Here is a 5,592-nt window from a genome sequence, read left to right on the forward strand (position 1 = left end):
AACCTGAGATGATACAAACCACTGTATCTTCTTTATCTTTTCCAGCTCTGGGCCACCAGGACTGGAGCTGCTGTGGTTCATCTCCTATCCATGGCAGTAACAATGTCACTCACTGTCTCTCTGATCTTTCTGAAGCTTTGTGTCCACCAAATCCCCCATGTGCTTTTGAGATGCTCCCCTTTAGGAAGGGAAGGAGGCAGCTGGAGATGGAGTGAAGGGAAGGTCATGGTCAGCATCTTTGGAACTTTTTATTAGCAAAGTGATGGCTCAAATTGAGGCCAAGGTGACACCATGTTCACACACGAGGCCCTGTTGGCACTGCCAGCAGGAGGGAAGGAATAAAAACCTGCCCAGTCCTTTTCCCACTGGGACCATTGTCAGGTACAAAGGGTTCTGTAGTTGCCACACCCTCAGTGGGAGCTGCAGAACTGCAGCACTGCAGGGAATGATGAAAGGCTGATGTGGATGGGGAAGAGAAGATGCTCACAGAAAGCTGGAGGGAGGCTGGGACAGGATGCTTCAGGCCCCCAGAGACACCCCAAGTAGTTTCTCTACAGATCTGATCCCTGACAGAAGACAGTTGAAGCTTCTCCTTCAGCTCCTCACCATTTCAAAGTGTGGTGGAGGAGGTCACAACCATCCACTTGGGAATCAGTGAAGACACTGCAATGGTTCAGGCTGAGACCTGGCTTAAGAACACACACACACAAAAATGGTTTTAAGTAATTTTCATCTGTTTCCAGTTAGTTTCAGCTCCTACATGTCTTGCCTAGCTCAGAGAAGAGCATGGGAGCAGCATGGGAAATAGGTCTGCAGCCTCCTGTGCCCTTACTACTGACACTGGGATGGTCTCAGCCTGCTCTATGGTTCACTACCCTGGGGACACAGATATGCAAAAGTCTTACAGTGCATATTTAAAAATGCTGAAAACAGTCAGCTAAAACAATTCATAGAGCATGATTTTCCTCCTGCTCTGGAAAACCTAAAGGGAATCAAGACACCTCTATAAAAGCAAGTCAAAAGCAGCAGGTTAACCCTAGGGGTAACAGTAGTTTCTGGTCAGGAAGGGGAGATGTTTGCCAGTTTGATTTGACCATTGCACAGTCAGGATGCTTTTGGAATACCATCCAAATCTCACCAGCTGCAGCATTTGGCCACTCTGCATCTCCCACTGCCCAGGTGGGGATCTGAGGGCCAGGGTGTATCAGAAGAGTGAGACTCTGCAAAGGTGATGCAATAAAGCTGAGCCTAAGCACACCTGGTGAAAGGAGGGTATTCAAGCCAGAACAGGATCCTCCAACGGGCATGAGAAAGTGATCTGGGAAATGCACTGCCCTTCCTAAAGGGATTAGGAACAGCCAGTTCAGCTCCCCTCAGCAAGGGCACATAAGGACACAGCACGTGAGTAAGACCAAGGTGTGTTTTAATGTGGTTCAGATGCAGTTGCTGAGTGAACATTGAGCCTGGGGTCCTGTTTGTTCACATTATCCCCTCTTCCTTCTCCTTGGAATACATTCTCCTGGTTTGGGGTGTGAACATGGCAGGCACTGTGCCGGGGATGCTGCCAGAGTCCAAGACAAGCAGTTACTCAGGTGTGTTCACATCAGACATGTTTGATGCTGACTTTTGCAGACTTAGCAAGATGAGCAGCTGTTCTTTGGATGGGGGCTCAGCAAGTTAAATTTCCTGATGTGCCTGCAGCCAGCATGAGCAGAGACAGCAGAGAGAGGCATGATCCAACAGCTGAGCTTTCACACACGTTTCACCTGGATCAGATCATTTTATATCAAGTAGTCTCTGTGTTGAGACACAAACATGGGCACTTTGGTGACCTCGTGCAGGGTTAAATGCCCAACCAGAAGTGTCTGAACCAGCAATTAAATGTACCCAAAGCACCAACAAACTGTACCATTTAGTGGCATTCAAAGCCAGCAATTGGATTAATTGGCAAGAGTTCCAAAGGGTTACACAGGTGTAGTCATATACAAGTGTCCAGAGGTAAAATTAATTACCATGAGGTTCAGGGAATTGCTTATTTTCCTTCAGGTCTTAATCTAAGCAATCTCCTCTGAAACATCTGAATGGGATCTGCTGGTCCCCAGTTCTGACACTATACAGATACAAGATACCTGTACTCCTGAAAGAATCACAGAATGGTTTGGGTTGGAAGGGAGTGTAAAAATCATCTACCCCCAACACCCCACCATAAGCAGGGATATCAGATTGCTCCAACCTGGACTTGCACACTTCCAGGGAAGGGGCATCCACATCTTCTCTGGGTAACCTGTTCCAGTGCCTCACCATTGTCTGCAAAAAGTATTTCTTTCTAATATCAAATCTAAACATCTCCTCTTTTAGTTTAAAACTGCTACCCCTTGTTCTGTCACTAAATGTTAGGTAAAAAGTCAGTCTCTCTCTTTTTAACAAGCTCCCTGTAAGTACTGAAAGGCTGAAATCAGGTGTCCCCCAAGCCTTTTCTTCTCTAGGCTGAGCACCCCCAGCTCTCCCAGCTCTCTCTGTAACAGGGATTCTCCAGCCCCAAGAGCATCTTCATGGCCACCCCTGTTGGACTTGCTCCAACACATTTTTGTCATGTTGAAGACTCCAAACCTGGATGAGGCTCTCCAGGTAGGGTTCCATGAGGGCAGAGAAGAGTAGAAAGGCATTTTCTGTGGTCCCAGTGTCTGCTGATCTCCCTGCTGCCATTAGCTTTGTGCACCATGGCCCAGCAGAGCATTTCAGAACTTCTAAATGTGGTATTATTCTGATAAAAATCACCCAAAGTCTCTGCCAAAGGGCCTTGGTGCTGGGGATGTCTGACTGTGTGTGGGGCACTGCTATACATCCAGTATATATAATTTCCCTGACTGGCTGGTGTGGGATGGGATTAATGTCAGGGCAGTCAAACCAAGTCTGATCCTTGCAGCTACACCCTGTTCTTACCGGGATCACTGGAAATTTCCAGATATGAAATTCAATATGGGGAGAGGATGCTGGCTATCTCATCAGACACAGAAATGGTGACATTTCTCCCCAGGTGCAAGTCAAACTAGCAAAATTTAATTATTCTGAGGGACAGGCTCTGCACAGCACTAATTCAGGTGGTTCAGAGCAGACAGTGCATGAGAACTTCCTTCCAGAGGAATCCCAGCCATGAGAGGACATCTCATGGAACATCCCAATGGACACATAGCACAAAACATCCTATTGAGATCCTGTCCTCCTTATGAAATTCTGGGTTCACCTAAACTGATGGTAGGGCTCTGAGCATCCTCAGCGCTTGTTTCTCCCATATATTGTCTGTAGCTTGAGAGGTTTCAGCTTTTTGGAGTCTTTTGGGCAGTATATTTGAGCAGTTTGTGCCATCTGGTGGTCACACTAACTTCCCAAGCGTCAAATTTTTACCAAAAAAAATTAAGCCACATTTAGTGGTTATTAGAGGACTGAAATAAGCAGTTACAAACTTGTTTTTTAAAATTAACTTTGTTCTAAAAGGAAAATTTTTAATCTCTTCAGGGCACCAGTGATTTGCTTCCTAGTCCAAAGGCCCAGATGACTCCAGAACAGTTTCAAATTTCTGATGAGAGAGGACTGGTCACCCTAAGCACATATAAAATCAGTTTATATATAAAATTCAAGATCAGCTAGGTGCCATCAACACAGCAAAGACTGGCTGCCCTTTCCTGATGCTCTTGCAGCCCTGGAGAAGCCCTGTCAGCCATGTGATAGCACTAATTGAAGGTTTTCCTGAGCTAACTTTGAGGTAGTTAACTTAAATATTGCCAGATTGTGGCACAAATAATGGGGTCAGCAGGACAGGGCAGTGACCATCCCCCTGAATTTGTCACTGGTGAGACCACAACTTGAATCCTGGGCTCAGTTTTGGGGCCCTCACTACAAGAAGGAAATTGAAGTGCTGGAATGTGCTCAGAGCAGGGAACAGAGCTAGGGAAGGGTCTGGAGCACCATAAGGGAGCTGGAGGAGCTCAGCATGGAGAAAAGGAGGCTCAAGGGTGCAGTTCTTGCTCTCTACAGCTCCTTGACAGGAGGGTGCAGCCAGGCGAGGGTCAATCTGTTTTCCCAGGTAACCAGTAATGAGAGGATGAGAGGAAATGGCCCCAAGTTGCATCAGAGAATATTCAGATTGTACATTAGAGAAAATTTCTTCACCAAAAGTGGTGTCAAGCGCTGGAGCAGGCTGCTCAGGGCAGTGGTGGAATCACCATCCCTAGGAGAATTCAAAAAAACACCTGGATGTGGAACTTGTGGGCTGCTGTGGTGGACTTGGCAGTGCTGGGTTAATGGTTGGACCAGATGGTCCTCAAGGTCTGTTCCAACCTAAATGATTCTATGATCATTGAAAAACCCTGCTCCCATCCTCTCTATTCCCCTCCTCTACACTCCCCTGTTCCAAACACACCACTTCTCCCACTTCTCTTACCTGGCAGAGAGCTGAAAGCTCTGCTGGAATTCCTTGTGAATTTCTGGGTGTAAGTTCAGAGCTCAGGAAAAGATGAAGGATGAGTAACAGCAGAGTTGTGCCACAGAAATAATTAACTGAAACATTGAAGTGTAACATACCATAAGAGAAGATAACAATATTATTAGTATTATATAGTGAATATCATAAAATAAAATATAGTATACAAGAAAATGTAATGTACTGTAATGAGATATAATAATATGATATATGATATGATATGATATGATATACTATAATGTAATATACTATAATGCAATGTAATCTAATGTAATATAATGCAATCTAATGTAATATAATGCAATCTAATGTAATATAATGCAAAGTAATATAATATAATGCAATGTAATATAATATAATGCAATATAATATAATATAATATACAGATTTGACTGCTGTTTTTGTTCTAGAGTTCACACAGTAATTCTGTCATTTGCATTGAAGCTGCTCAGATGTCTCCAACAATCCTTTCTTTGGGTAGAGTGGGAGGGATACCCCAACAATTTTTCCCAAAAGGCATCTTCCTCCCTTCCTTCCTCTTTTTGCTTTGCTGTCTTTATCTCATCACTTTAATCACCCAAAGAACCAGGGGGACAAAAAGTCTCTTTCAAAAGCGCCCAGGAGCCATAGAACGTGCACCTGAAAATTTCATCAGATGTTCTCATGTGACTAATTTTGGAAAAGTAGAACTATCACATCATCAGCTATGATTTTTTCTTCCCAGAAGAATGGATAAAAGGGTATTTGTGTGGCTCAGGATCCAACCCCAAGGTCTCTGCAGCCCCTGTGGGTTGGTGGGGTGGGAGGGCCCTTGGAGAAACCCAACATTGCTGCCTCCATCACACTGAAAACCAAACTTAGCCTCTCTTGTTATAAACAGACAAGCTGGAGTTCTTGCTGAGAGCTTTTGAAGTTTTTGGATACTGCAGGTTCTGTGCCTAGCAGGAAATTAGTCAAACACCACAGGAAGCTACAAAAGCAAGGAGTGAGCCTATCCAAGCCAGTGCTGTTATTGAGGGCAGAGGCGAGTGAAGACACTATTTGGATAACCCTTGCTCAGGCACCACAGCTCAGACTTGCATTGCAAGGCTAATATTTACCTACAGCCTAAA

Source organism: Parus major, chromosome 1A, assembly GCF_001522545.3.
Source record: "Parus major isolate Abel chromosome 1A, Parus_major1.1, whole genome shotgun sequence".
Taxonomy (NCBI): Eukaryota; Metazoa; Chordata; class Aves; order Passeriformes; family Paridae; genus Parus; species Parus major.